Here is a 26154-nt window from a genome sequence, read left to right on the forward strand (position 1 = left end):
CCTCATGGGTGCTAGTCGGGTTCGTTACCGCTAAGCCACGATGCGAACTCCCACACGGTACTAGCTTTAAAACAGTAATCAGGGGAGACTGCTTCTGAGTGACGAATGTTGAAGGGGGCATTAGAACAAGGGGGTGGCGAGGGATTCAATATTGGAAACATCCTTTCCTAGAGACTCGGGGACGAAAATTGAGAAAGCCAGATAAACTTGTTCAGGGCGGATCATTCCAGCTTTTTGGTTACTATTTCACTACAAGGAGAAGAAAAGAAGAAACCCTGAGTTGTAGGTGTGGTGAGCTGCATCTCCCTAAAGCGCCTCCTTCTACCCTGCAAACCCCGGGTACCCACGATCTCCGAGAGGAAAGGTCAGCCCTCTGCCACGGGAGCCAAAACATGAGCAACTCCTCCTTCCCACTGACAGAGCTTCTGAACCTGAGCAGGAGATTCAACAGGAGGCGGCTGGTGGGTCTGCAAAGCGACTTCTCCCCAGGAAGTGCTGGCCTGAATGTGAAGGATGCCACAGAAAATGTTTCCAGAAGGACTCTGACAATAGGAAGGAGCAACGCAAGAACAAGCACCTGAAGTCACCCGGACAGGAGGAACGCGGGGAGGGTCCTGAAAACCTTAGATCTTGAGGCAGGAGAATAAGAACTGCAGACTCAAGGTAAAAAGCAAAGAAAGACTGGGAAGTCTAACGTCTAGGTTTAAATGAATCCTTGGGAGAAAAGGAAGCACTCAGCCAGGATAAAAGGAAACGAAAGAATTTTTCCACCTTAGTTCCCCACTTGGGGAGCCTTCCCAATTCAGAAGTGAGAACACCCTTTCAGTGTTCATTCAGCTCAAATGAGGAACTGCAAACACTGTAAAGCAGAAAAGGGACACAGGCAAATAAGAGAAAACCTCTTCCCACTAATATGGGTCAATTCTGCAGGAATAGAGTCCAAAAAATGTTACCATGTCTTCTACAAATGGTACATGTAAGTCAAAATTTCCAACAGTTCAACCACCTGAGTGGAGGGCCAGAGAAAGGAAGTAGAAAACCACGCAAAACAAAAGAGAAAAATGGAAATTTGACAATTCTAAGTACCGAGAAATAGAAATGCTGAAACTGGGGTGGGGAGGTCCCTAGAAACAAACGTCCTGGGCTTTTAAAACTGTCATTTCTAACGTACAAAAAAGCTAACAGAAACCCTCCAGAAAGAAAAACAAACAGGGCAAGGAGGAGAAGCAACAACAAGAGAGAATATAGCCAATAAAAGCTACACGCCTTTCCAATAGCTCTTAGAAGGTGTGAGTACTTCCGAACCAAACCGGATATGAATTGTACATAACAGGAATAAAGTGTAAGGATCTCATTGAGTCCTGCTCATATACTAAATTATTTATGGTAACCAGGGAGTCTTTTTCTTAATATTTTTGTCAGGTGCTTTGAAAATGAAATTTTGGAAGCCACGTCTTACCCATCTTAAAAGGTAAGATGGCTGGTTCCTTAGCTTAGCTTTAATTTCTATAGCAAATATTTGACTTTAGAACATCTAACTCTGGGGCAAAGTGCAAATATTTACCTAGCTTAATCACTCTCTATACATTATTCTACTTCCCCTGTAAATATAAAATGTGAGATGAAACCTAAAATCATTGAATGCCTAAATACAGCCACAGATTAACATGTGTTACTACACAAAATTTGATTCTGGGTAACACTAAAAGGTCACCATCACAGGCCTTCTATTAAACTGAGAAAATAAAATGGAATTTATCTACACTATAAGACTAGCACAAACTGAAATTACTTGAAACAGATACCCAATAAACACCACAGATTTTCAAAGAGCCCAGGAAAAATTAAGATATACAGCCATAGTTGAAAGTTAAAGGGCCCCAAGAAGGAAACGGGATGGGAATGGAAGGAGAAACTGACAATGATTATTTGATATTCTAATATTTATATTGAGAGATCTGGGCAAATACAGTAACTCAACTTGGTTTTAGGTTTGAGAAGTAGGCACTTAAGTATAATAAACATAAAAAATATTTTTGTAGGAGTTCCCGTCGTGGCACAGTGGTTAACGAATCCAACTAGGAACCATGAGGTTTCGGGTTCGGTCCCTGGCTTTGCTCAGCGGGTTAAAGGATCCGGCATTGTCCTGAGCTGTGGTGTAGGTTGCAGACGCGACTCGGATCTCACGTGGCTGTGGCTGTAGCTGTGGTGTAGGCCAGCAGCTACAGCTCCAATTCGACCCCTAGCCTGGGAACCTCCATATGCCGCAGGAGCAGCCCTAGAAAAGGCAAAAAGGCAAAAAGACCAAAAAAAAAAAAAAAAAAAAAAAACCTCTACTCTCATTTCAGCACAATCATGCAAAGCCCTGATGAGACTCGGGGCTCATTTTGCTCGCAAATCTCATTTACTCTGAATCCTTGTTTATTCTGGCTAAGTGACAAGGATTTCTTTCCTCCCCTCCAGGCTGTCCCTTGTTCTGTAGTTCTGTCATATCATGAGATTGAGTCTGTTTATTCATGTGTGAAACTGAGACTCGTACCTTTCCTTACACTATAGGCAGAATCAGGCTCTAGATTCTAACAGAATCAGGCTCTACATTTCCATGATTTCATGACCCATAATTGCAAGTAAATTACATCTTACTTCCTTTATATGATTTATGGAGTATAATACAATAAATTCTACAACACATTCCCACACAATCTTGCTATCAAAAGCATAGCCTTTGGCCCTGCTCCTTAAAGCTATACAGCCAGTTTCTGTTCTGAGGCACTATGAAATTTTTTTGTGGTTTCTTGGGAGTTGTTTTGTTGAACTGAAACTTTCCTAGGTACATTTTTGTTGTGGTACTGATTTTAATAATCTGTCTAATTGAGTATAACCCATTATAAACTTTCTCAAAATGTGTGTGACCATATCTTGCTTTATGAATATATTTCCTGGGGTTTTTCTGAGGTCAAAACGTTCAAAATTTACTGACAAGAAGCCCTCCAATGTCCAGATGATGAAAAGTAACATTATCTATAACACAAAGATAGCAGTGAGTCACTCGCTAATGTCACTATAATCAGGAATGCGAAGGGATTATTTAAGAAAAATGCTGGCGCTATAACATAACCCAGATTAAAAATTATAGAGGCAAGCAATGATACATGCTTCACAGGCACACAAGCCTCAATCAGGTTTTGTTAACCAAGGCCTTAGTAGAATGATAAAGTGATTCCTCTGAATGCCTTATTTTATCCCAAAGAGCAATCAAAACCCCAAATCACAGGAAGAGAACAGATTCAGAAAGTAAGAAATAAAACTACCTGACACTGACTTGGTAGAATGAGCACTGGTGAAGCCCCAAGATACCAATCAGAATTTCGGTTCTATTATGTCCCAACTATGTGTCTCACTTTCTTCACCTTAAAACTGAGAAATAAAATATTGTCTGCCTATCAGTAAACAAAGGATGTCACAGCCATCAGAGACTGCAGCCACCCTTGATGGTGAGCCCTGGGGGAACTCAGGAGGAAAACAAAGAATACCTGCCAACCAGCAGCCAGCCATCAGACTGCAGCCACCTCCGAGGGTGCAGCCTGAGGAAACTGAGGATGTGAAAACACTGGATACTGCCCCGGGTGCTGAGGTGCACAGCAACAGAATGATTTCAACGAGCCCAGATTCTTGCATCTTCCCATATGTAGAAAAGCACTAGATTCCTTGAAATATCTAGTCTTCTTTTATTAACAGCAATCTACCTGCCCTCCAGTGCAAATATCTTATAGATCCGAGCCCCCACTTCGCCACCTCAGAGCAGTTTTCTCAGGGCTACTTGAGATGCTGCCTCCTAGGCTTGAAGTCCTAACAATGCCTGCCAAATAAAACCTAATTCTCAACATTTCGGTTGTGCATTTTACTCAGCTGACAAAATTCACCTTAAAAAATAAAAAATGAATGACTCTAAAATTCTTGGGGGGGGGGATGGGCTGGGGGTTTGGGATGGAAATGCTCTAAAATTAGGTTGTGATGATGGCTGGACAACGATAAATATGAGAAAATTCATTGAATTAAAAAATAAAATTCTGGTTTTGGGTTTTTTGGTGTGTGGGTTTTTTTTGCTTTGTTTTGTTTTGTTTTGTCTTTTTGCCATTTCTTGGGCTGCTCCCGCGGCATATGGAGGTTACCAAGCTAGGGGTCGAATCGGAGCTGTAGCCACCCGCCTACGCCAGAGACATAGCAATGCAGGATCCGAGCCATGTCTGCGACCTACACCACAGCTCACAGCAACGCCAGATCCTTAACCCACGGAGCAAGGCCAGAGATCGAACCTGCAACCTCATGGTTCCTAGTCAGATTCGGTAACCACTGAGCCACAACAGGAACTCCAAAAAATAAAATTCTATTAGAATGATTCAGAGTTTCCGTCGTGGCACAGCAGTCAGCGAATCCGACTAGGCACCATGACGTTGCGGGTTCAGTCCCTGGCCTTGTTCAGTGGGTTAACGATCCAGCGTTGCCGTGGGCTGTGGTGTGGGTTGCAGACACGGCTCAGATCCCGAGTTGCTGTGGCTCTGGTGCAGGCTGGTGGCTACAGCTCCGAATGGATCCCTAGCCTGGGAATCTCCATATATGCTGCGGGAACGGCCCTAGAAAAGACCAAAAAAAAAAAAAAAAAAAAAAAAAGAATGATTCAACCAACTTCAATTGAATGACTTTGTAAAGCAAATGTAACAAATGTTACAAGTTATCAATATTGTAGGTACCAAATACCTTCAGGATTAAGAAACACTAAAGCTTGAACATCCAAACAGAAGGAGACATGGGAGCCCAAAGAAGCCATCACACCCATGTCCAGGTATTTACAGCTCAGCACCTCACACAGCTCACACCTCAGCCCCCTGGTTTTTATCCCATTCTTCTCTCCAGGTTTGTTCTTCAGGGTTTTTTTTGTTTTGTTTTGTTTTTTTATATTTTCTTTTTAGGGCCACACCTGCAGCATATGGAAGTTCCCAGGCTAGGGGTTGAATTGGAGCTGCAGCTGCCAGCCTACACCACAGCCACGGCCATGCCAGATCCAAGCCACATCTGCAACCTATGCCACTGCACACAGCAACACTGAATCCTTAACCCACTAAGACAGGCCAGGGATCAAACCCACATCCTCATGGATATTAGTCAGGTTCTTAACCTGCTTCCACTACAGGGAACTCCCTTGTTCCTCACTGTTTCCCTACTTCTCTGCTTGAGAGTGGCAGCAAAGGTCATTGCCTAGATCTAATGATTCTACCTAAGGACTAGAGACATTAAATTGCTGAACCCTGCTGTAAAAAAGGGTGGGGAGGGGGGAACTTTCCACAAACGTCTTCAGTAACACACAGAAACTCTACAAACTGTGCAGTAGGTAACCTCAGGGAAATCCATTCCCCAGAGTTGCTGGTGCTCCTTTTGACAGAATACCAATAAAGGTATAAAACAGAAAATACTCATTTTGGCAGAAAATAAAAACAAACTATATCTACATGTCTGATTTTTTCTTTAAATCACAACTATAATTCTGTGTGGCTATTAAACCTAATCTTAAAATTAAAAACCAGGAGTTCCTGTTGTGGCTCAGCAGGTTAAGAACCCAACTAGTACCCAGGAGGATGAAGGTAGGATTCCTGGCCTCACTCAGTGGGTTAAGGATCCAGCACTGCCATGAGCTGCGGCATAGGTTTGCAGAGGTGGCTCAGATCTGGTGTTGCTGTGGCTGTGGTGTAGGCTAGCAGCAGCCGCTCCAATTTGACCCCTAGCCTAGGAACTTCCGTACGCTAAAGGTGTGGCCCTAAAAAGGAAAAAATAAAATAAAAAACCAAACTTGGAGTTCCCGTCGTGGCGCAGTGGTTAACGAATCCGACTAGGAACCATGAGGTTGCGGGTTCGGTCCCTGCGCTTGCTCAGTGGGTTAACGATCCGGCGTTGCCGTGAGCTGTGGTGTAGGTTGCAGACGCGGCTTGGATCCCGCGTTGCTGTGGCTCTGGCGTAGGCCAGTGGCTACAGCTCGGATTAGACCCCTAGCCTGGGAACCTCCATATGCCACGAGAGCGGCCCTAGAAAAGGTAAAAAGACCAAAAAAAAAAAAAAAAAAAAAAAAATTTTTTTCATGGTCCAAAGAATGCCAAAGCAGGTTTTTTTTTTGTCTTTTGTCTTTTTGTTGTTGTTGTTGCTGCTATTTCTTGGGCCGCTCCCGCGGCATATGGAGGTTCCCAGGCTAGGGGTTGAATCGGAGCTGTAGCCACCGCCCTATGCCAGAGCCACAGCAACGCGGGATCCAAGCCGCGTCTGCAACCTACACCACAGCTCACGGCAACGCTGGATCGTTAACCCACTGAGCAAGGGCAGGGACCGAACCCGAAACCTCATGGTTCCTAGTCGGATTCGTTAACCACTGCGCCACGACGGGAACTCCCAAAGCAGGTATTTTAAAGCATACTCAAGTGACCAAGTGAATGTTCAATGAATTGATCCATCAAAAAGCACCCTGGGCATGTTAAGACTTCATCCTCTTTAATTACTGACAGGTTTGCTAGAAAAGCCAGTGTCATTAAACAAGAAATCATTTCTCATTTTAAAATAATGTTCTGAGCATAAAAAAGCCCTTCCTTCCTTTCACCTAATGGAATTAATGCTGAAACACAAGCTTATGAAATTCTCTGTCAAACTGTTATCAAATTGTCATATTAGTACTAAGCGGCGGACTTATAACCACACACACCAAAAAAGTATATTTCAACTAGGGATTTGAAAAACAAACAAGGATGATGAATTAAGCAATAATCAAGTTCAGAAGTACTTGGTTAAATAATCACTGTGGCTCCTACAGAAGACAGTCAAGATCAGGTGCAATTTGTGCCTTCCAGACTTGGTCTTTTTGTCTTTTTTATGGAAGTTTCAAGACTAGAGGTCGAATTGGAGCTGCAGCTGCCAGCCTACACCACAGCCACAGCAATGCGGGATCTGAACCACATCTTCGACCTACACCACACCTCACAGCAATGCCAGATCCTTAACCCACTGAGCGAGGCCAAGGATCAAACCTGCGTCCTCATGGATGCTAGTCGGGTTCGCTAACTGCTGAACCACAACAAGAACTCCTCACCTGCCATTAAGACAAGATCTGTTCACTCCATCTTTCCTCCTTCAACAGCGGTGAACACAGAAGACAAACTAGACAAACAGCAAAGTTGGATGAGAAACCCCTTACCAGTCCAGATATTTGGAACTAACCTCCTGAGCTGCAACACATAATTCAAACATCTGTTCAATTTAAGCAGCCAGTTTTTGATTAAAGTCCATTTTTTAATTGATCCTCTTCAGATTCCAAGAGGATAAATTTAGCCTTTAGCTTCTGTGCAAACTTTTATCTACTGTTTCTATTGTTTATGGACCTAGAAAAAACTTTTTTCTATCAACTTTTTTTTTTTTGGTCTTTTGTCTTTTTGTCTTTTGTTGTTGCTATTTCTTGGGCCGCTCCCGAGGCATATGGAGGTTCCCAGGCTAGGGGTTGAATCGGAGCTGCAGCCACCGGCCTATGCCAGAGCCACAGCAACGCAGGATCTGAGCCGCGTCTGCAACCTACACCACAGCTCACGGCAATGCCGGATCGTTAACCCACTGAGCAAGGGCAGGGACCAAACCCGCAACCTCATGGTTCCTAGTCGGATTCGTTAACCACTGCGCCACGACGGGAACTCCTTTTTTTTTTTTAAATGGCCACAGCTCTGGCATATGAAGTTCCCAGGCCAGGGACTGAATCTGAGCTGCAGCTACGACCTACACCAATTGTGACTCGCTGTAATGTTGGCTCCTGTAACCCACTCTGCCAGGCCAGGAATCAAACCCAGGGCCTCTGTAGCAACCAGAGCTGCTGCAGTCCAATTCTTAACTGGTTAAGTGGTTAAGGAGTAGACGTAACTTCTCCATCAATTTTTTTTCAAATAAGTGATAGAGAAGTTAGTTAACTGTAAGAATACCTGAATACCACATGTCAATATATTAAGACGTGATTTTAATCTTAGAAGAGAAGGCACTGGAAAGTGAAGGGGGGGGCATATATAATCAAGCCAGGACATCCACCAACAGTAAAAAATCAAGTTTTGTTTCTTTTTCTATTTTCGGTGTTGGCGCAATTTATATCAGTTAATGTAATGGTCTGTAATCTGTTCTCAGTTAAATACAAAGGATGTGTAAGCTTCCTCTCTCTCCCTCTCCCCCTCTACACATTCAATCACATCTGGGCTAGAGAAACCATTCTCCTGGGGGGTCCATTTTCACTATGTCTTTCTCATCTATTCCAAGATGAGAGGCTGTGATGTGGTGGAGGTAACATCCAACATGGAAATCAAACTAGGCACTGAACAGCAGTGAGTAAGGCAACTTGGACCTCTCAGCTAAATGGGAATTATGGACTAACCTCAATTAGGAGTATTATGCATTAACTTCAGAGTATTTTAGTGCCACACAAAGAAAAGGTAACATTAGCAGACTTACAAACCAGACTGAAAAAAGAAGGGAAAAAAAAAGAGGAAAAAGGAAAAACTTCAGGTAAATGCCTCCTCCTTCTACCACCTATCAAATTATCAACCACATTTTTCACTGATGAACTGAGTTGTCTTGGCATGGTCTGATGACAATGTGATCCTATGACACCACTACACTAAATCAGGCTAAATAAGAAAAAACATTATTGCAAATTCCTCTGATCTCTATCATCTCGGGGAATGCAATACTAAATTACATATGTATATAAATTAAATAAGTCATTACAAAGTTTCCCACCTAACAAGTCCGCTTATAGTGCTTGAGCACTATTCTGCAAACTATCAACATAATCTACAAAGATAAGAGTCTTTGAAAGAGTTTTACGCCTAAGAAATCTAATAACTTTCCACTGGGAGACAGAAAATGTAACAAGTTGAAGAAAGCTATATCAACATTTATGATGCTATGACACCTGATCAAGCATTTGTATTTATTTATTTATTTATTTATTTTGGTCCTTTTAGGGCTGCACCTGCGGCATATGGAGGTTCCCAGTTTAGGGGTCGAATTGGAGCTGTAGCCGCCGGCCTACACCACATCCGAGCTGCGTCTGCAATCTATACCAGAGCTCATGGCAATGCCAGATCCTTAACCCACTGAGCAAGACCAGGGATGGAACCCGCAACCTCATGGTTCCTAGTGGGATTCACTTCCGCTGTGCCACAACGGAAACTCCTGAGCAGCATTTTTAGATGAGATGCCATTAATTCCATGTCTAAAACAAGTTTCAAGTTTGGATTCCGAGAGGGCTGACTTGATTCTCCAAGAGAGGACCCTTTAAGAACATATTTCCTGATTCAATAGCTTACTGACTACACTTATAAAAGCCTTCTAAAAAGTATTTTATATTTGCTACATAGATGGCAATTAAGATTTTTTTTTTGCATTAAAATATTTTTAAATCAAAGTTTCGATAAGAGGAAGTTCCCAGTGTGGCTCAGTGGATTATAAACCCGACTAGTATCCATAAAGATGTGGGTTCGATCCCTGGCCTCACTCAGTGGGTTAAGGATCTGACATTGTTGTGAGCTGTGCTGTAGGTCACAGATGCAGCTCAGACCCCACAGTGCTGTGGCTGTGGCAAAAGGGGGCAGGGGCAGCTGCAGCTCTGATTTGACCTCTAGCCTGGGAACTTCCACATGTTGTCAGTATAGCCCTAAAAAGCAAGGGGAAAAAAAAAGTTTCTGTAAGATATACTCTTAATTCTTTACCTTGAAAGCTAAAAACCTATTTCCAAGTATCAAATATCAAAATACTAATTAATGGTTCTATGGAATCGCAGTAAAAAATTATTGGCTAAAGTAAAGTGAATACTGGCAACTGACTTTTTTCATTGGTACATTACTGTTAAGAATTTTTTCAACGTTCAAAAAATGTAACTGTTTTGAAAGTGAGAGATGAAACTAAAATAACCTAAGATTGGTCTAGTCTACCTTTGGCATTCCAGGTGGTACAATTCCTATACCAAAGAGGTGACAAGTAAGATCCTACTAGATAATGAAGTTAAAATGTAAAATCCCCAAAACTATTTGGGATGTACAGGAAAGCTTCAGAAGGTCCCTCTGGGCATGCTAAGTTTGGGATTCTTGGTAGATACCCAAGTAGTAAATGTGAGGAAGGCAGGTGAGTGGACCTGGGTTAGGAATGAGATTTTACTTATAGTCATTGAGATGATTTTTACAGCCATGAGTCCTAGGGCACAGGGTGGAGAATTTATTAGACATCCACTACGTGTTAGTTACTACTCCATGTGCTGGAGACATGGATTTTAGATAGGTGGATGGACAGAAAGACAGACAGACAGAGATAGCAACCAACAATAGAAATGATCCCTGAGAGTACATAGAGTATGTGAAAAGAGAGGGGAAAAGAGCAAGGTAAGGGACACCAGGAGAAGAGACCAAGGGTCAAGGCAGCCTCACTGCCCCTCAAAAGAGAGGAAACGCGGGCATATGGGAAGGTGTGTTCTAAGAAGAGGGAACAGGCAGTGCGGGGACTGGGCGATCTTCACCAGAGGAGTCTCCCTGGAACGATGGCTGATGAGATTTCAAAGAGGAGAGAAGAGCTGGAGACCTAAGCATAGGAATGCTGAGATGTTCTGCTGCAAAGGGGAGCAGAAAAATAAGCAACAATGGGCAGGGGGAAGAAATGCAGTCAAAAGGGGGAGATTTTGTTTTTGCATTTGTCTGTAGATTGGCGAAAAGCAGCCAATTTGTATGCTGCTGAGAATGACTCAGTAGAGTCCAAAACAATAATGATATAAGAGACAAAACACTGACCCGATGAGACGGCAGGATGGGCAGGACCAGCCCTGGAGGGTGAGAGGACTGCAGCTCCCCCTCCAGGCAGCCCTCCAGGCAGCCAGGAAGGCAGAGTCTGCCCCGCAAGCTGGGCCCACATGGAGAAGTTCTCTTCCAACTGCTTTGATTTGTCTTACTGAAGCAGGAAACGTGTGTGAAGACAGAGACGAAATATGAAACAGTCATCTAGGAAACTGGGCAAGTGAATGGACTTGAAGGATGGGGGGGGTCTGACTGCTGAGCAGCCTTAAGGACCCACTTGAATTTTATGAACCAACTGGGAACCAATACTATGAACCAACCAACCAGACACACTGGCTATCGGCCTTTCTCCTAACAAAAGATTCTCTAACACAAACTGCTGAAGACAGCAAATGTCTAAACATATTTTGAGCACATCCAATGTAAAAACGATGCTCTGGGAAAGGTGTCATTTCCCCAGATAATATGCTGAAAGTGACTGCAACCCTTTTTCACGCAGCATTCCTAACTGCTTTCTCACCCCTTGAAGGAAGTCTCCAGTCACGAAATGGTGTGATAACCTTGGGCCACTGCAAACAGAAGCTGGGCCGGAATGCCTTAGCTAATTATATCCCATAATAATAAAGCATATACATAAGTTCTATTCTTATTCTTAGGAATACAAATTCAAAGAACATTCACTTCACAACCAGAAACTGCCACATAAAATCTATTCCAAATGATATTGTGATGGTGATGGCTCAGGTTTGTGAATATACTAAAAAAAACCATGGATGGAGTTCCCAGCAGCATCTTGGGAATGGTGGGACTCAGGTTCAATTCCCACCCAGCCCTACAAGTGAGTTAAGGATCCAGCATTGCCACCACTGTGGCTCTGATCTGATTTCTGGTCCAGGAACTTCACATGCAGCAGGGAAGCACCAAAAGGGAAAAAAAAAAAAAAAAAAGATTTGTACAGTTTTAAAATAAATGAATTGTCTGTTAGAGGGATTTTATCTCAATAAAGTTTTTTTTAAAAAATCTATTCTAGGCTTTGATCTCAAATGAATCATTTTTATCATTAGAAAGTAAAAATCTGATTTGTTGTTTGCTTGTTAAAATTTAATGGTAGGAGTTCCCACATGGCTCAGAGGTAATTAACCTGACTAGGAACCATGAGGTTGTAGGTTCAATCCCTGGCCTCAATCAGTGGATTAAGTATCCCGCACTGCTCTGAGCTCTGGTGTAGGTGGCAGACATGGCTTGGATTCCAACATTGCTGTAGCTGTGCCGTTGGCCAGCAGCTGCAGCTCTGATTCAACCCCTAGCCTGGGAACTTCCATATGCTGCAGGTGTGGCCCTAAAAAGACACACACACAAATTTAATAAGAAATGGAGCAAATATAGTATATTCTGATGGTTCATAAATGTTCAACTTTGTAAGGATCCAGAACTCACTCAGAATGAAGGGCAGAGTTTGGGTAAGGGGTTGGACTGGCTTTGGTTTTGTTTTGTTTTTCCTTTTTAACTAATTAAAGTTTGTATCTTCTAACCCTCCTCTTTCATCCCTTTGATCATGACATACTCAAAGCACCTTGACTAAAATAAATAGCAATCTTTTGACCATGGATAGCTCCAAATAACTCTTAAGAATAACATCTTAAGAACTCATCAGCAAGACAACAGCAAACCAACACCTGAACCAAAGCCAAAGAATGTCATAATTATCAATTCAGAAATATCACCTTTCTTAGCATTATGATACTTCACAGAATTTTATGCTTCAAGTCTAACCAGCAGGCCAAAGAATCTATAAATGCTATTTTCCTCCCCGAGACAGCAAAGAAAAAGAAATTCACCAATTTCACCACTGATGGTTCAGAAGTTCCTACGTTGAAATGTAAAAAGAGGGGAATTACCAACTTTGAAAATAATATCCCTACAAAGACCAAAAGTAAAGGTTATATAGTCTTCTAAGTAAAAGAATGATAAGGCTGAACTGGCAACAGTAAGGTGTTGATGGAAGGAACAATGGATAGAGAAGTCGGAAAACACGGCTACGCAAGAGGCTGAGCCGCTTCCAAAATGGAAACTGTGAATGAACATGGATATAACTCAATCAACTTCTCTTTCATTTTGTAACCTGAGAAGCCAGCGTATGCTCTGCCTCCTTCATAAGGCAGCTAGCTGTGAGGACCAAACCAGAGGTCAGGGGAGGCTATTCAGTAGGTGTAAAGCCTTCTGCAAACAGAGGCATAATCCCTGTTTCACTCTTGAGAAGTCATCTCTGTGATAAGCTATTGATCACCTTCTACTCTGCAAGTGTGAAATTTAATCACTATATTAGTCTGCTGAGACTGCTTTACCAGAAGACCACAGACCAGGTAGCTTAAAGAAATGCATTTGCCACAGTGGGGGGGGGGGGGGGGGGGGGAGCGAAGTCCAAAATCAAGGTGCCGCCAACTGAGTTCATTCAGCAGCCCGCCCCTGCCCCCTGCCCCCTGCCCCCCCCCGCCCCGCCTCCTTCCCACCGGGGTCTGGCGTGGCAGAGTGAGAGGGCAAGATTTGGTCTCTTCCTCCTCTTATAAGGACACTATTCTCATCGTGGGGCCCCACCTCATGACTTCATCTAAACCTAATAACCTCCCAAAGACCTCACCTCCAAATACCAAAAAACTTGAATATACGAAACGTGAATATACGAAACGTGAGCCAACACAATTCAGCTTACAGCACTCCTACAGAATTTATGTAATGACTGTCTTCAGGCAGAAATTAAACGTTTGTATAAAAAAATAAACATGAGGCAGAGGAGATGTAAAGAATGGCTTACTTAAGGCAGTTTACCTGAATGCATGCAATATAAAAGTTAAAATAGATGAGGGAACTGGAATGGTAACATAACTGGATTTATTCAGCATTTATCCATACCAGTTACTGATCTAAGAGCTTTCACCCTCCCAGTAGCCACACAAAGCAGGGAAGACTGACAGAGGAGGACCCTGAGCACACAGGTGTGAAAGAGGGTCCCTGGGCTCAAGGGCAGGGTTCAAAGGTCATGTGGGCGACCTGTACACTACCTATATACCATACTGCTTCTGTGTGTCTTAGGACAAAGGAAAACTGTAGGGGGAGAGAAGGGATAGAGAAGATGAAACCACGAAAGAGGTGCTCAGGCCCCTTTACAGGCTCTCGTTAGACATAGCCAAAATTTTATAAGCAAACAGCTCAGAAGAAACTTGATCAGTCACAGGATTCTAATCTGTAAGTGAGAAACGAACCGCAGGCTCAGGAGGTCAGTTCCTTCTGGTACGAAAAGCTGAGAAAGGTTCCTCCTCGGGGTCCTTCCTCACAAAGACAGCGGTCAGCGTGGCCGAGGGCAGCCTGGGGAACCCTGGCGTAAACCATTCAGCACACAAGCAGCAAGCTCAGGAAGTTTCCAGACAAGTCCACGGCCTCACACGACACTGTTCAAGCAAAGCAAATCTGCCAAATCAGAAATACAAAGGATTCCCAGAAATTCAAACAGAAACGTCGGGCTCAGCTGAACAGGTATATTCTTGAAAGGCCCGAGGAAGGGCGGCAGGAGCTCCAAAGGCACCGCAATCGTGCACCGTGGACGTGCAGGCAAATGTTCACAATTTTTGCCCTGGAGGAAAAACCAAGGCTTACACCAACACTCAGTGGGGTCCCTAGGAAAAACTGAAAACCCCCTGCCAGAGGAATCCTGAACTGCATGACCACCAGAAAAGCCCTCTAAATCATCTTCACAACCAAGGGTTTGGGGAGGTTGAGGTTAAATGTAAATAAAGTCCAAAATATCCTAAATAAGCACAGACAGGAAGTAATTCTAACCTCATTTTAGAGTATCCGCCCTACTGCTAACCTGGAAACATTTACTGCTGAACTGACAGCCTCCAAAGGCCGGATCAAATGGTGCTCATTTCCGAGTGCCCAGGCCAGTCAACAAAAGGCCTTGCAATAAAGAAATTGAAACAAATCTTTACATTTATAAGTATCTAACAAATAAGGACCTCTGGCCAGAATGAGTTTATTTCAAAAAATTCAAAGTATCTCTTCTTTACAAAATGAAATCTTTTGCGAAATGAGGAACACAGGTAAACTGAGAGGAAATAACACTTACATGGAACCACTAAAATATTAAAACTACTACATTTAACATAAACCATAACCTAACATCATTATATCAGCATAATATCCATTTTTTACGTGTAATCAGATTACACTATTCCCAATTTATAACTTTATGCCTTTACCCTACAGGATGGCAAATGAAGCACATATAATGGTCGTCATTTCTCCCTCTCTATGGAAAAGAGCAGAGAAGCAAAATTTCAACATAGCTGACAAGGGAAATGAATAATTTGGGGGGGGGGCTTTTTAGGGCCACACCAGAGGCATATGGAGATTCCCGGGCTAGGGGTCCAATCAGAGCTGTAGCTGCTGGCCTACACCACAGCCACTTCAGATCTGAGCCCCATCTGCGACCTACGCCACAACTGACAGCAACGCCGGATCCTTAACCCACTGAACAAGGCCAGGGATCAAATCTGCTTCCTCAGGAATGCCAGTCAGATCCGTTTCTGCTGAGCCGAGACGGGAACTCCTATTTTTAATTTTTTAAATAAATAAAAAGGGCTAAAATCCAAAATAATGACAACACTAAATGTGAGCAAGGGTGTGGAACGACAACAGGAATTCTCATTCAATGCTGCTGGAAAACAGTTTGCCAGTTTCTTACACAACCAAACATATTATTACCATAGATCAGAAATCACACTCCTTGGTATTTATCAAAATGAGCTGAAAACCTGTCTCCACCCAAAACCTGCACACAAATATTAATGCAGCTTTATTTGTAATTTTCAAAAGTTGGAGGAAGGAAGACGTAGTTCAGCGGGTGAATGGAGAAATAAGCTACAGTTCATCTAAACAATGAGATGGTACCAGGGATAAAAAGAAGTAAGCTAGCAAGCCAGAGAGACAAGGAGGACCCTTAAATGCATACTAAGTGAAAGAAGCCCACCTGAAAAGGCCACATCCTCTGTGACTCCATCTATACGACAACTGGAAAGGCACAACTATGGAAACAGGAAAAAGCTCAGTGGTTGCAAGGGGCTGCGGGGAGGGCGGAGGAAGGGATGAGCGGGTGGAGCAAGGGTGCATTTAGAACAGGGAAACTCCTCGGTGTGAGTGGATCCAATGGTGCACGTGTTAGCACACAGCTGTCAAAACCCACAGAAAGTACAGCCCAACACTGAACTCTGACGCAAGCCGCAGACACCAGCTCTATTCATCCACGCTAACAATGGGCCACACTGACGCAGCAAGTGTCAATACCACGGAAAACGGGGTAGGACTCCCTGTACTTCCCATTCGGTTTTTCTATGAAACTAAAACTGCTCCACAAAATAAAGTCGATTGATTTAATTAATTTATTAAACAGTGGTTCTATTTTTTTTTTTTTTTTTCCTTTTTAGGCCAAACCTGTGGCATATGTAAGTTCCCGGGCTAGGGGTTGAATCAGAGCTGCAGCTGCTGGCCTACACCACAGCCACAGCAACACCAGATCCTTAACCTACCAAGCGAGGTCAGGGATCAAACGCATATTTTCATGGATACTAGTCGGGTTCTTAACCTGCTGAGCCATGACAGGAAATCCAGCGGTTTGATTTTTTTTTTTTTTAATGTTTTGATGTATGACAAAGTCTCGCTTATCCAATAACAAATATTTACGCAATCAACTTAAAGCTGAAGCAAACCTCCTCCCCCAAGTCAGACTGCTTTAGACATTACGTATTTTTCAGCACTTTTCGTTCTTGCTTTCCATTCAAAGCTCCAAGCTCCCACTGCTCCTGCCCCCAGCACACTACACCATGAATACTAAAATGCTTTCCTTCCACGCACATCTAACAGGTTCTTTGAGAAAAGGTGAGCATTCCACTATCAACCATTACCGCTTACCTAGTCAATGTGAGAATTATGCTCTGCGGGACGATCACAGCCTATGAAAGAAGAGACGGCCTAGGTAGGTAGTCAAAGAATATACACATGGGTAAAATAGCCTTCTAGGAGTCCCCGTCGTGGCCCAACAGGAACCAATCTGATGAGGAACCATGAGGTTGCAGGTTCAGATCCCCTGTGGCTGTGGCTCTGGGGTAGGCCAGCAACTATAGCTCCGGTTAGATCCCTAGCCTGGGAACCTCCATATGCCACAGGTGCGGCCCTAAAAAGACAAAACGCCAAATAAATAAATAAATAAATAAATAAAAGTCTTCTACGTAAATTTTCTCTTATAAAATATCCACACACAGGAGTTCCTGACGTGGCACAAAGGGATCTGCAGCGTCTCTGAATCGCCAGAACACAGGTTCACACAGTGGGTTAAGGATCCGGCATTGCCGAAGCTGCCGTGTAGGCTGCAACTTCAGCTAAGATCTGACTCCTGGCCCAGGAACTCCATACGCCGGGGGGAGGGGTGGCCCAAAAAAAAGTGAATGTATATTTGGATCATACTCGTGTACAATTAAATATGCACGCAGACAAAGACTGAAAGGGAAAATACAGAAACTGGATCCAGAGTGTTTGTGGTTAGATTAGGCGTGATCTTTAAAATAAATAAATAAAAATACACACACAAAAGACAACAGTAAGAATTAGGTACCTAAAACCAAAAGGAGAAAATAATTGTTCAAATAGTTCAAACTAGATGTTTTTCTATATAATTTTAGTTGATTAAGGTAACATGTGCATGTCTTTCTTACCATCACCCCTCACATAATTAAAATTCCTGGATAATGTTTCAAACTATTTTGTTTTATATCTAATTTATGAAAACTTTTGCTAAACAAACAGTAGTATGTGTGGCCAAAACAATTTAAGATTTAGTAATCTGAGTTCTTCCAAAAGAAATTTTATTAAATCCTTGTAAAAGGGAAAAAAAGCATTTATATTTGTGGATTTATTAATGATGGCCATTCTGACTGGTGTGAGGTGGTATCTCATGGTAGTTTTGATTTGCATTTCTCTTATAATCAGCGATGTTGAGCATTTTTTCACGTGTTTGTTGGCCATCTGCATATCTTCTTTGGAGAAATGTCTATTCAGGTCTTTTGCCCATTTTTCCATTGATTGATTGGCTTTTTTGCTGTTGGGTTGTATAAGTTGTTTATATATTCTAGAGATTAAACCCTTGTCGGTTGCATCATTTGAAACTATTTTCTCCCATTCTGTAAGCTGTCTTTTTGTTTTCTTTTTGGTTTCCTTTGCTGTGCAAAAGCTTTTCAGTTTGATTAGGTCCCATGGGTTTATTTTTGCTCTAATTTCTATTGCTTTGGGAGACTGACCTGAGAAAATATTCATGATGTTGATGTCGGAGAGTGTTTTGCCTATGTTTTCTTCTAGGAGTTTGATGGTGTCCTGTCTAGCACAAACGAACATCTCCTCAGAAAAGAAAATCATGGACTTGTGGCTGCCTGATGGGAGGGGGAGGGAGTGGGAGGGATCGGGAGTTTGGGCTTATCAGACACAACTTAGAATAGATATACAAGGAGATCCTGCTGAATAGCATTGAGAACTTTGTCTAGATACTCATGTTGCAACAGAACAAAGGGTGGAGGGAAAAATGTAATTGTAATGTATACATGTAAGGATAACCTGACCCCCTTGCTGTACAGTGGGAAAAAAAAAAGAAAAAGAAAAGAAAAAAAGGCATTTATATTGGTAAGTAGATGTGAATATTAAAGGGTTTTATTTGTTTGTTTGGGGTTTTTTTTTCTTTGTTTTTGTCTTTTTTTGCCTTTTCTAGGGCTGCTCCCGCAGCATATGGAGGTTCCCAGGCTAGGGGTCTAATTGGAGCTGTAGCCACAGGCCTATGCCAGAGCCACAGCAATGTCGGATCCGAGCCTCGTCTGCAAGCTACACCACAGCTCACGGCAACACCGGATGCTTAACCCACTGATCGAGGCCAGGGATTGAACCTGCAACCTCATGGTTCCTAGTCGGATTTGTTAACCACTGCGCTACGTACGACAGGAACTCCTTAAAGGGCTTTTGTTGTTGTTGTTGTTGTTAATACCAAAAAACACAGAAAGCTCATCGTATGATACGTATATAGTATCAATGCATATATTTAACATATTTAAAATGTTTAAGGAGTTCTAGCTGTGGTACAATGGGATTAGCGGAACCTCTGTAGCACTGGGGCACGGGTTCAATTCTCAGTCCAGCACAGTGGGTTAAGGATCCCACATTGCCAGAGCAGCTGCAGGGTAGGTCACAACTGCAGTTCAGCTCTAATCCCTGACTGGGAACTCCATATGCTGTGGGGTGGCCAAAGCGGGGGGAGAGGAGGTGTTTTAAAAAATAAAGGGTTGGTAAAACTAAGAAAATATCTTTTAAAGATGATCAAGAGCCATTCGCCAATCTCACTCCTGAGACCACATAAAAAGAATCTGATGTGTGCACCTAAAGAGCTGCAGTAGTTTGTGCAAAGCCACAGGTGGGCCCAATAAGAAGTCCTGAAAACCATGCAAAAGGAAGGAGGTAATTTCAACTGGCATTTTACTAAAGGCAAACAAGTCACCACTGCTACTGAGGTTCAGAACCAGCAGAGACTTGACTATACCACTGTTTCTAACCAGCTATTTTTAAATTATTAGAAGATAATGTGGTGAGCCTGAACTAAATACAGCTGTGAACACAGCAGCACACACCATCTGGAGGCTTGGGACTTAAGGAATTTTTCGAATGTACAGTATATTCACTTTATTTTGCTCCTCGGAAGCTCAACAGTCAAATATAAACTGACCCTTTTTTTAAAAAAACCACAACTACAAAAGCTCATTCACTTATGTAGAAGCAAAGGCATGAGAAACAGATCCAAGTGTAGATGAACAATTACCTAATCTTTCCTGGCAAAAGTATTTCAGTTTTATAAAGAATCCTCCCCATGCTTACCTACCATATTCTCAAAACTATTCACAAGTAACTTCTGATTAATCTTTGAAAATTAAAATGTTTTCTACTTTCTAAAGTAATGAGCACCCATTACCTCATTTTATTGCAAAAACCTAAACACAACTGTCACATGTATCATAAAATCTTACCTTCAGAATGCCACGGCCATTAAGCTCTTAATGCATCAACCAGTTAATGCCATGAACCTCTTCCAGCTGCCTTCTATCCCTCCTCTCACTACTGAACTTCTCAACAATTTCTTCCCAACTGCAAACTAGCTTCTTCCTCCACCTCCTAGGCTGCTCTGTTCGACAAATGCTCTGATTTCCACCAGCTCCTGATTATGTAAATGGTATTTTTTCAACAGTGTTTTCTCAGTTCTCATTCTCTAATCCAAAACCTACAACATGTGACTCTCCTGTCGCCCCCACTCCAAAGCACCCTCCTCCCTGTACCATCCTCCTTCTCTCAAGTCCTTCTTCCATTCCCTCCTCTTGTCACAACACTGGCTTTTCCTTTCCAATAACTCCACACAGCGTCAGTGTGACATTCAGTGAGCGCCCTCTGGTTGGCCAAAACCAGCCTCGAACCTGGCTGGGCCGCCCCTATGTGGAGGAAGGCCAGGGGAGGCCCCTTCACAAAGGCACAAGGGTCTACCCTCGCCATGAACCAGCTGTGGGCCTTGGTCCACTCGCCTCACCTCTCCGACTCTCCATTTCCTCACTTGTACCTCAGAGGCTTCAGACCCGCACGGATTAAATAGTTCCCGCAAAGACAGAACGACAGTAAGGAAAGGAGTCAGCCATAATCCTGCCATCCAGAGACCAGCACCGTTCATGTTGGGTATACTTCTTTCTAGTCTTTACCCTCTGCCTCTGCAGGAAAGGTGGGTGCCCACGTGCCTGGAATCAGGCTGTGTAACCAGTCTGGCATCTACAGTTGTGCCCGCTGACTTCGAATTATGCTTTTACATCATGACGGGTTTAGCGGTTGCATGACATCTCCTTTTATGGATAGAGCATGATTCAACAGTCCCCTTCTACTACTGGGTGTGGAAATTCACCAATCACTATGTTTAGTTTCCTTTTTGTTCAATTCTTTTTTCCTTCCCCAGAAAAAGTCTCTTCCCGCTTTTCTACTCCACCCGTGAGCCAAAAGTTGTTAACAATGGCTAACGAATCATTAAGCAGTGTGAGAAACACATTTTTATCAAGGAAAAAAAAATAACGGCTTAAAGAACAATATTAAACTTCCCGTGTTAAACAAATCACTGGCATGCCCAGAAGTTATCTTTGGAAGTCCTATATAGCATCATGCTCTTTTTATTTTTTTTTTATTTTTTTTAATTTTTTTGTCTTTTTGCTATTTCTTTGGGCCGCTCCCACGGCATACAGAGGTTCCCAGGCTAGGGGTCTAATCGGAGCTGTAGCCGCTGGCCTACGCCAGAGCCACAGCAACGCGTGATCCGAGCTGCATCTGCAACCTACACCACAGCTCATGGCAACGCCGGATTGTTAACCCACTGAGCAAGGGCAGGGACCGAACCTGCAACCTCATGGTTCCTAGTCAGATTCATTAACCACTGCACCACGATGGGAACTCCCATGCTCTTTTTAAAAAAAAAAAAAAAAAAATGGCCACACCCACAGCAAATGAAGTTCCTGGGCCAGGGATTGAATACAAACTGCAGTCTACATAGCACCTGTGGCAACGCCAGTTCCTTCAACTCACTGCCCCAGGCAGGGGATCTAACCAGCACCTCTGCAGTGACCAGAGCCACAGCAGGAACTCCATCCTGATCTTTGTAATTTGATCTTCCTCCCTTGGAACACAAGTGCTGTGAGCACAGAGACTTCAGCTGTTTTGTATCTTCAGCATCTAAAACACTGCCTAGAGCACAAATATTGCTCACTATTATAGTAAGTATTAGCTGTCATTAGGTACCAAGCATTTTCCTAACACACCTCCTGAGGTAGACTTTTTCCCACAAAGAGGCTAGTAAGTATTTCATCCTAGGTCTCACGGTGATGGGTGATAGGAAAAAGGAATAGAGAAGACAATCTAGCTATTTGCCACCAATTTATAAGGGATAAACTGATTACTCATACCAGCAGAGACTCCATGTGACAACATTAAAAACTGAATATGGCTATGCTGATTCTTCCTGCAATTACATTTTAACATTATTGTTTTACTTTACTGCTTTTTCATTAGAAACATGTAAGTCAGTCAACTATACCAAGAATTAAAAAGATTTAGGAGGGTAAGCCTAAGACTCTAATCACCACTGATATTTGTAATAAAAAAACATGGTCTCAGAAATTAAAAAAAAAAAAAAAACACAAATGAACTTCTGAAATAATCTGTTTGGATCTAGGATACTTATTAATACTTCCTTCTATTTTTCCTTGGATTCAGCAGTCTCTACTGCCAATCTAAACGTCTTGCTTTCTTTTAATGAGAGAAAACATTTTATAGATGTTACATTGAAATGATGCATTTTTCTAGAACTGCTGCACTCTTTCCTCATTCCAGGTTATTTTAGGAAGGACTCACATCTCCAATGAGTTAAAAAATAGCTCAGCAGGAGCCAGCTTCCCTTCCCTCTTCTCGTCTAGGCCCCAACGCCCCACTATCCCCTGACAACAATAAAGCCCTGTGTGTTCTTCCATCAGTAACCAGGGCCAGTGAAAAAGGCATCCCATTAGCTTTATGCATAAACAGATTTCAGTCAGTTTTGGTTTTGACTTTTGCTCCTTTTTTTCTTGTAATGTGGTGGACGGTCTTAGAAGGCAGACAGTAAGGAGACCAAATCATTAAGAAAATGTCTCATTCACATTCACAGTCTATTTTACACCCTGACAAGCCTGACTTTGTCACAGACCCATATTCAAAGACTCAAAGCTACTCAATCTTACAGTAAATACTTTCCAATAACTTGGAGCCAAAAGCACATATTAAAATTTAAAGGAAGCCACCCGCGCCCCTCCCCCCAACCCCAGCAGAGACGTTTCTAAATCCTTGGATTAATCATCTAGCCCGTGGCCAAACTGCTCTCAATCACCGGCTCCTTCTCTCAGTCCCTTTGGTACAGTGTAACAAGAGATAAGAGACAGAGGGAAACATTTTAGCAACGTTATCTCCCCTGAGTTAACATTTATTTCTGAGTTTTACAAACTAATCCTAGAATAGCAAACAAAGAACCATTTTTATTTGGGTGGGGAGGCTTCCCTTGTCATTATAAAATGAATGGTCCCATTGGCTCCTCAGACTAACACAATAGCAAGCAAAACCCTTTGACCTTGGAAAAGCATAGTAATACCTACTAATAAATTACATAGCTTAGCAATTTCCTCAAAACCAAAAATAAATCTCTCATAAGCAAACTATTACATGAGTAAACAAAAGCTTGTCATGTTCTATCGTTTGCTCAAACGCAAGCACAGTGGCCGTGGAAGAAGGATTAAGAAACACAGCCAGACAAGTCCATAAAACCTCCAGTGTAAGATAAAACTCCCCTGCAGGAGCAGCCAATGCATTCTGACCTAACAGCTGTCCAGTTGCACTAATTAAAATGAAGAGCTAGTCTGCACACCACACGGGCAATTCACTGAACGTTACTGATAAACCAGCAGGGGTCACACCGTGGCTGCTCCCCCCACCCCCCGACCCCCGCCACAATCTGAAAAATAAATTGGCACATAGCTGAAGGTAACTGCATTTGAAAAGGAAACTTGAATATATATATCCAAGCGCTTCAGAAATAATCACAACCATGTAGACTGGAACACAGCCTATAGGCTATAAAAACCAATACACGCACAAAGGAAGTGGTACAGCTACATTACGTCAGCTCTCGCCTCAATTCATAAATGCAAAACCACAAAACAAGACAAAAACCTAAACAACCTTTTGCTGGAAACCTTCTTAGAGTGAATGAACGTCGGTTAAGTCTTTAAACATGTTAGTGAACAGTACTCGTTGATACACCACTTTCAACAGCCACGGGAAGGGAAAAAGTACTCGTAGTTCTATCACGCAACCAGATCAAGTAACACTGCAAGCACAACCTGCCAAGCACCAGGGCCTGCCAGAGTACAACGAGCACTCAAGTGCTCTGGACTCAAAACCACCTTTCACTGGTCCCAGAGATCTTTGTAAAATAGTTTAAACCCTACTAAATTACAGACTTGGAAAAAAACAAACACAGGGCTTCTAACTACTGCTCCCATACTATTGTGAACTTGCTGTTAAGCCTCTGAAACGTCTGCCTTGTGTTATTTTACCAGGCAATGTAAATTTTCAGAAAGGCAATTGCCTCCTAGAGCCCAAATCTAACACACATAAAAATGTGGAGTTGGTTCTGCATCTGGAAATAATTGCCCACAGATCAGCAGGCTTACATGGGATATTGTTCCCGTCTGCGTGGTTTCAAATCATGTCTACTTTGGACCTAGAGTTCCTATGGAGGAAAAAAAGGGGGGGAGGTATCAGAATATAGTAATTTTGGCACATAATTTCAAGGACTTTGTCAACTCTGTTCTCCTCAACTTTCACTCACTGTATCTTAAAGTGCAAAGACACAGGCTTCAAAGGGGAAAATTCATCTATTGACCTCAGTGTTCATTCACATTTTTTTTTTTAATTTCCACATGGCTGAGAGTAAAACAAAGTAACCTATTAGAAGAGCTTCTCCCCAAGATTCACCCAAACAGCCCCAAGAAGAGCAGTGGCACCAGTGAGCCTGGAAGGGGAAAGGCTGAGAGTAAAACAAAGTAAGGGCTTCTTAGCAAACAGACGCGGTCAAGCAGGTCTCCCCAAGGCTTTAACCTGAGCCAGAGATCGGAGTAAACAGAGGGAGGGGGTGGGGAAGCCACCACCTCAAACCAAAAACTCGAAGTGATCTTCAAAACTATCTCTGCATTTTAGCTAATCTGGTAAAGTAAGTATTTTGATCCAAGAAACAAATTCTACGTCACTTAAGCAGCTCCAAATTACTTTACAATCAACTCCATCCAACTCACTTTATTTTTAAACTTAAATTTACTCCATAGTAAGCAATAAAGTTTTGGATCAAACAGCAGCTTTTAGACTATACACTGCTTCAGCTTTCCTTTTAAAGAAAACGCACACACCCATACACCCATACACACACGCACGCATACACACACACACACATACAAATACACACCTTAAAAAATAGTGTTTTCTCTGCCCTAAACATGTTTCTCATTTGGTTTAGTAAACTGGGATTTCTGGAGTTTGGGCAATTAAAAACAAAAAAACAACGAGGAAACCCAACAGAAATGCAAAATGGAACGCAGCAAATACCTATTCCTGATTCCTGGAAAGCCACCACTATTCTTAGTAATTCCCTAGTTGCTCATCTCTCTAGGGTCAGCTACTGCACTCCGTACACCCACCTCCGAGAGCCCCTGCGCCCACACTTGTCCAACTTCCTGGCCCGAGACCGCGTCCACCTCGCAGCAAGAGGGGCCGGCCACTTGCCTGCGGCCGGTCGGTCGCAGCAGGAGCTGAGCCCTCCGGCCTCCACCGCCGCCGCCGCCTCCTTCACCACCTCCTCCGGCGCATGGGCCCCCCGCAAACTCTGGCCCGCGGGCACCGACGGGACGGGCGGGAGCTCGGGGCGTGAAATGCACTTGCTAAACAAAAGGAGGCCCCGGCGGCCGCAGGGCAGCAAGGCGCGGGCGCCGGTCCCGGCGGCTCTGAGGCTGCAGGAGGCCGTGGCCGCGCCGGGCCCCGCCCGCGACTGGGGGAAGCGGCGGCCGCAGCTCGCACTCCTTCAGCCCCGGCGGCCGGGCCAACACTGCCACATGCCTGTGACCCAGACGCTGGGAGAGAAAGAGCAGCCTCCCCGCCGCGGCGGCGGCGGCGGCGGCGGCCGGCAAAACCCGGGCTGGAGCCTGGCCCACTCCGCGCGCGCCCCTGCCGGCCGCCACCGGGGGCGCGCGCGCACACACACACAAAGCCGAAGCAATTTTATCTGCGGCCCAGCTTGGCCAGCCTCCCCTCCTCCCCAGTCCTCCCTCCCCTCCCGACAGCCGGAACCGGGAGGCTGCTTGATTGATGGCAGCTCTTAAAAGCGTGGTCAGCTAGAAAATGCATCTGCAAGCAAGATATTAAAGAGGCAGCGCAGCCCCGTGAGTGATCAGCAGTTCACACATCCTAGAGCTGCCGCTGATTTCGCCAGGAATATTAATGCCAACCACCTCTGAAGTCTAACAAATGCAGATGAAATAACCAACAATCACAGACACGATGAACACGATTTGTTTCAAACGCACAAGAGAAAGAAGCATTGTTTGGTGTGGAACAAAATTTCTGA

The 26154-nt window shown here is 43.4% G+C and overlaps 1 protein-coding gene across 1 annotated transcript in view; it reads right to left on the reverse strand.

Moving 5' to 3' along the window:
* Positions 1 to 25632, reverse strand: part of RERE (arginine-glutamic acid dipeptide repeats) — a 304090-nt gene extending 278458 nt beyond the window's left edge. Inside the window, 1 exon segment of the mRNA XM_021095277.1 lies at positions 25232 to 25632. The gene's annotated coding sequence lies outside the window, so the exon portion shown is untranslated.

Source organism: Sus scrofa, chromosome 6 (assembly GCF_000003025.6).
Source record: "Sus scrofa isolate TJ Tabasco breed Duroc chromosome 6, Sscrofa11.1, whole genome shotgun sequence".
Taxonomy (NCBI): Eukaryota; Metazoa; Chordata; class Mammalia; order Artiodactyla; family Suidae; genus Sus; species Sus scrofa.